This window comes from Macadamia integrifolia, unplaced genomic scaffold (genome assembly GCF_013358625.1).
Source record: "Macadamia integrifolia cultivar HAES 741 unplaced genomic scaffold, SCU_Mint_v3 scaffold2846, whole genome shotgun sequence".
Classification (NCBI taxonomy): Eukaryota; Viridiplantae; Streptophyta; class Magnoliopsida; order Proteales; family Proteaceae; genus Macadamia; species Macadamia integrifolia.
In genome coordinates this window covers 35385-42087 of record NW_024869004.1, presented here as the reverse complement: position 1 = coordinate 42087, position 6703 = coordinate 35385, and the positions used below count along the sequence as shown (strand labels likewise).

Here is a 6703-nt window from a genome sequence, read left to right as displayed (position 1 = left end):
CTTTCTTTAATAAAATATATAATTTCCTGCTACGGAGCCCGCAAGGGGTTTGTGGATACTACTGTCTGAACATCAGATGTTGGATACCTCAAAACATTGTAAGATACCTAATCGGAAGTTCAGATTCTCTGTGCGACATTTCGACAAACCTGGGCCATGATAGTTTTATTTTTATGCCTAAAGATTTGTTATGTGATACTGTTGAGTGGAGATATTAAATCGATTTACTGATAATTTTTTACATTATCTGATTGGTAATTGTAGTAGATTTTTCTATTGGGATCATACTTCTTCTCAGTACGAGTGGCCGAAGATTGTACGTACAGTGATTTCATTATAAGAGAGATATTTATTGATTATTGAATATATATATAATAATAATAATAATAATAATAATAATAATTAATATTAGATAAATATAAGCTGATCCGGTGGCCAAAGCCGTAAGTCGGTGAGAGAGAATGCATTTTGTCACCCTATATCGTGGACACCTCAATCATGAGGTGTCATCATTACCTTTAATTAAAAAAAAAAAGGGGGGCAATGATGATATTAAAAATGTTTTAGCTCTCTGTTTTCTGTACTCTGAGATCAGAGAGCACTGAAATTGATTACCACATCAACTTTCGGCATATATATATGTAATGATGACACCTCATGATTGAGGTGTCCATGATATAGGGTGACAAAATGCATTCACTCTCTCACCGACCTACGGCTTCGGCCACTGGATCAGCTTATATTTATCTGATATTAATTATTATATATATGTATATAATAGTCAATAAATATCTCTCTTATAATGAAATCACTGTACATACAATCTTCGGCCATCAGTACTGAGAAGAGGTATGATCCCAATGAAAAAATCCACTACAATTGCCGATCAGATAATGTCAAAAATTATCAGTCAAAGACATACCAACAAGTATAATATGAGTGGATATAATTTTTATTCCTCCCAGAGTTGTGGTAGTCAAGTATCGATTTAATCTCTCCACTCAACAATAGCACATAGCAAACCTCTAGGCATGGAAATAAAACTGTCATGGCCCAGGTTTGTCGAAATGTCGCACAGAGAATCTAAACATTCGATTAGGTATCTTAAAATGTTTCAAAACATTTTTAAATTAAATATTAATATGTATTAATAATTTTGAGAAAATTTTATAAACATTTTGCAAAATGTGAACGGGATCCAGAATTTCATCCAATCATGTTTAGATACTCTCTCTTGATATTTCCAAATAAATGGGAGTGGATCCCGTGTTGAGCGTCTCTTTCGTCCATAACCAAAACATTATGAATCCAGTGTATTGATATATAGTCCGAAGGACATCGACCAGTGATATACCAAAACCCATAATACTTACCTGCAATGATAAGGACCTTTCAGATCTAGAGACCAATCAAAGGCTACCAAAAAGAATCTTGTGCTTCAACAACTGACAGTATTTCATTCAAGATTCCTATTTGATCAAATTCAATGTACACACAACATGTACACTCATATTTGTGTCCCTGAATCAACATTCATGAGCGTACACAATATGATGACCATATGATCAGAGTGCCCAGTTTTGCCGCTAGTCATGAAAATATTTAAGGTGAAAACCTATGGACAATCACAGCCCGTCAATGTCATGCAATCATAATTACAAATATACGATTTATTTATAGATTTGATGGACACATTTTCGACATAGTGTGCCTTGCATTTGCATAAGAAATAGAGTAGTTACCTAGACCAATCGAAGGGGAAAACAAGTCGTATAAACTATTCTGATTGTAGTTAATGGCGCAGCATGAATAGGAGAGAAGGCCAACTTTTGAATAGACCGAACTGATGCCATCCTCTTCATGTTTATAGGATTTATGGGGAAAACCTTGGCATTTTGCAGGGCAAATTTTAGATTGAATTGTTATACTTCTTTGAACAAGATGATAGACATTATGTAGGAAATTCAATTTTGAAGCACCAAAAGTAGAATTGTTGGAAACACTGGTAATGGTAAAAACTAGTGTCAGAGCAAGGACAAAAATATTATATAGATGCATAATTAAATGCTTGAGATGTCGACTGTTAGAAAATTTTGTGTGAACCATCTCAGGTTTGTGCTTCTTTGAGTGAAGTTGGCGATATATTGGAGTGCTGCACTTCTAGAACAGATATTGTGTGAGTAGGGATAATGGGTACTTTACGGCTTGGTGTTGTTTACAGTTGTCAACCTACACAAGCTACTGAGGCACATAATTTTAAGCTGATTATTCATCTCCCCTAAAATAAACAAAATGGGAAAAGGGTGACAGAAGAAGCGTAATGTAAGGGTATTGAGAAATCAATAACCCCCAATGATGTCTCCCAAAGCTCCAATAAAACCAAGCCAAATAGCAAAGAAATCTGAAAACCAGACTTGAAACCGAACCCCAAACTAGGGCAGAACTAGGGCAGCCTGCGGTTTGAGATGGGGGCCTCAGAATAGGGCCAAACTTGGGTCGAGTGGAGGGGCTGGGGTGCCGATCAAAACCCCAAAAGATCTTGGAAAATTGATGTCTGTACCTTCCTAATTTCAGACCTTTAAATTGGGAAACTAGGGGAGGAACCTGTAGAAGCAAATCCAGCCATTAGATGGGGATCCTATGCTAGTCGAGTCTCTCTCCTAGGGTGTCCAGCAAAACCCCAAAAGGCCTTGCTGATCAGGTTACAGACTTGGGAGATAGGGCACTCGATTGGAGCTTCAAACCCTGACTTCTTTCTGATTTCTGCTGATTTGATTCTGTCTGAGACTGTTTCTTTTTTGCTTCTTCAATCAAGTTGATTGCTGGTCTGCAAACAATGATGAGAGTCTCAGATCACTCACGCACAAATTGGAGTGAGAGAAAAGAGATGGGATAGAAGTGGGTGGGATGGCTTCTCAGCTGTTGAAGAATTCTCTCAGAATTTTGGGAGCATAAGCTGCAAACATTCTTAAAGTTGTGTCTTGGAAGTTACGGCAATGCCTCTTTTATGGAGGTTTATAACTTCTACCTAAAATAGGAAATCTACTTAACTTATGATAGGGCATAATAGAACTCCTATTTAGCTTAGGACTTAAGCTACTAACTAATTAATGTTTTTGTCCATTAACAATTTAAAACTCCAAACAGTCTTAAGAAATATAAACCTAAGACTCCAACATGGAGTAGGACTCAATTAAAATAATAAAAACATGCTAGCACTAGGAGAACCAAGCCCATCAGTATGCTGGTTCAATCAGACCATATCTGGGATGCTGGGAGGCTGGTTCGAAGCTTGGTCTGAACTCCGCTTCTTCCTTCTTTGATAGGTGATGCCAAACCCGCTGAGATGATCTACATCAAGTGGAGCTGATATAAACAACTAGAGAATTGAGATGGAATGTAATATCCAGTAACTGTTGAGGACAGAAAAACTTAGCATAGACCTGCCTTTCTGTAATCCAAGCCTATAAACGAATATCTGAGAGAGGAAGAGTGAATGGGGAGCGTACTAATTAATAAAAAACATCACTTCCCCAGCCATGCTTATGTGGCCCGTGTGATTATGTTGAAAGATTGTCTTTTAGACCGAGACCAATGAATTGCAATTCCAAATGCAACAGTTATGGTTCGAAATGTCTGCTATGAATCCTTTATCCAACCATATTGAAGGGTTCAATGCCAAAAGCCATCTTTGATTTGCTAGCTGAGGTTACTTGATGTGCTTGATTTTACATATTAGAACTATTTGTGAGCAAGTGCTCACAAAATGGCAGATTACTTGATCTTTTCTGCAACCTTTGTTCAGAAGAGAGCTGACAAGCGGTTTCTCATTTTTGGGTTTAAGCCTTTGCATGTGAAATTGTCATTGTAAAAGAGGATTCAGCCTTTGGTGTATATATTTCTTAAATTGTTTATTTCTGCATGTTATCAGTACAGCAAGGGTACATACACTTGTAATTTCATTATATATTTCTGGGGGAAAATGTTTCCTGTGGGGGAGTGTGGGGCCCAGGGGCGGAGTTGCAAATGAGCGGCCCACCCCCATAAAAGGAAAATTGACTTTGTGGATGCTTCCTCGTGCGCTCCCATTGGCCCTCGTGCATGTGCAGGAACCACACTCCCACATAGGAAGCAATTCTCCATATTTCTTTTATAAATAAAAACTCAGAGTTAAGTGGGGATAACTGGATGACTTCTCAATTTCTTCATTTTTCCCATCTGCTCATCTTTTTTCTTTTTTTCTCTTTCTTCTCTCTTACTTTTTGGCTGCTGTAACATATGAACCTTTGAGATTCTTTTGGTTGGTCTTTGTTTAGGTCAGCATCACTCTGATTGCTACTGGATTTAAACGTCGAGATGAAACTGAAGGAAGGCCTCTCCAGGTTGGTTCTCTCTCCCCCCCCCCCCCCTCTTTCTCATGCATTCTTTTTTTGTTGATTGGGATCTGGATATATTTCAGAGAAGTCAGCTAGGTCATGGAGACGTCAACCTTGGGATCAGTCGACGATCTTCCTCTTTCACTGAAGCTGGCTCAGTGGAGATCCCTGAGTTCCTGAAAAAGAAAGGACGCTCACGTTATCCTAGAGCTTGACACTCTTTTTGTTTCCTCCCTTGTAATATATTTCCCCAACCACCCTTTTTCAGTTCATTATTTTCTCCTTCACTTCAAATCCTTCCACAGGTATTCAGAGCAGCCTAGGATATTACAAGGTTTTATGCCTTAGCTTACTAACTCCGAGATCCATTGTTCCCTTTCGATAAAGTCTATTTTCTCCAATCAAATAATAATAAGAAGCTGAATTTGTTTGGCATTGTTCATTTGATCATGTAAAAAATATATAATTAATTATTTATTTATTTATTATTATTATTTTTCAATTCTGATGTAGTTTTATGGAATTGACTTGCTTTACTTATACCTAAAGATCTCAAGTGTCCATGATGACTTATGATCTCTTGCAGAAGCTTTGGGTTGAGTCTCTTCACCACAGAAAACCAACCCATGCCACCTGTACAATGATTATGGTTCACTTGTCAGTCTTTTGAGAATGATCAGTTTCTATGTTGATTGTTGATATGGATTGAAATGCATTAGCATCATGGATGTTCAGATTCTTGAAGAAGTGCTTAAAATCCATGTTTGCTCTGAAATATAACAGAGGAACTTAGTACTAGTCCTTCCTGAATTTGGAACCAACAGTAACTGGTCCAAAGAAAAAATTTGAAAACTCACGATTAGGAATTTTCTCTATACTAAATGGAGATGTTAGACATTAGGAAAACATTCTATTATGGAAAATGAAATGGAGTTTAAGAACGGGCGTATTCTTGACACATGGCATATTAAATGAGACTAAAATTGTGGATAGATAGACCTTAAGGTCCATTGTTCGCATGTCAAGTGACTCAAGTCTCAAACTAAATGTTGTTTGCATAGTGGTAAAATAGAACATTTAAATATTAAGGATTACCAAGACTGGATGAACTATAGAGAGAATGTATTGACATACATGGGAGGTATATGATTTACTTAAAGTCTGAAATTTGATCCCTAACCTATTTAAACCATTCCTTAGATATCCAATGGTTGGAACTGTATTATGTTTTATGTCAGATGATGGCATATTGTGTTCGAAAAAATTCTGGCATATTGTGTTGGAAATAATTCTCAAAGTTCAAAAATTTCAATATGATCATGCCACATGTATAATTAGACTATTCAATTCATCTCATAGAAAGACTAGAGTTACATTGTTATTCCACAAGTGCAGACTCCTGATTAATACATTGGGGTATCCAAGCCTTTGGCTTGGCTAGTCCTCTGTTCAACTTTTCCTGAAAGTATTGAAGAGTACGAAACACCCTCGTGTGGGGTCAGAAGAGGAGTCTAACTCAAAACCACACGTTTCCTGAGGCGAAGGTCCCTTGCCAACTCGGTTACCCCCTTGGGGTTGAATACATTGGTTGAGCTTTACTTTTCGGTAAAGATTGAGCAAATGAATGACCACATGAACGAACAACTACTCCTAGTATATAACTCTTGTACGTGACTAGCAATAGGATCCCCTCTTAATGCTCACCAGGATTCAAAACCAAGCTTAACAAAGTCATTAATCAAGCTATGGCTGGATCATGTCTTAAAAGTTTTGGCCGCTGAAGTTGCAGTTCCTCCTAATTAAATTGCCCTCGCCTAGTATGTGTTCCAAGAGTGGGGGTTGGGCTGAGATATTGAAAACCCCAGCCCAACCCAAGCCTAGCCAGCCCTGACTTGAGGCTTGAAAAAAAATTCAGCCTTGACCCGCCCAGAGGGCCACGCTAAGTTGACCCTGATTGGCCCTAACCATGAAGAGGGGGAAGGGAGATTGAGGGGTTGGGCTGAGCTGGAGAGAAGAAGAAGAAGAAGAAGAAGAAGAAGAAGAAGAGGGTTGAGTTGAGCTCAGCTTGAGGCCTCAACCTTGTTCCATCCTGGCTTTGACTTATGGACAAAAATTCCCAGTTGTCCTAACCAGTGTTAGCAATTCGGCCGAATAAGAACTGAATTTTTCCGAATTTTATCAAAAATTCAGACCGAATCCGAATTAAAAATAAAATTCTTTAAAATTCTCGATTTTTTCAAAAGTTAATATAAGTCGCGAATAATTCGGACCGAATCCGAATTAAACCGAATTATTCGGTCCATTTAAACATTATTTAAAAAAAAAAA

At 37.8% G+C, this 6703-nt stretch overlaps 1 long non-coding RNA gene across 1 annotated transcript; it reads left to right on the top strand.

Annotated features, from left to right (window-relative positions):
* The first annotated feature begins 2848 nt into the window (after positions 1–2848).
* On the top strand, positions 2849–4878 carry LOC122067337. The gene is made up of 2 exons (XR_006136656.1): positions 2849–4382; positions 4460–4878. It is a non-coding gene; the product is annotated as an uncharacterized LOC122067337 (long non-coding RNA).
* Positions 4879–6703: the final 1825 nt, after the last annotated feature.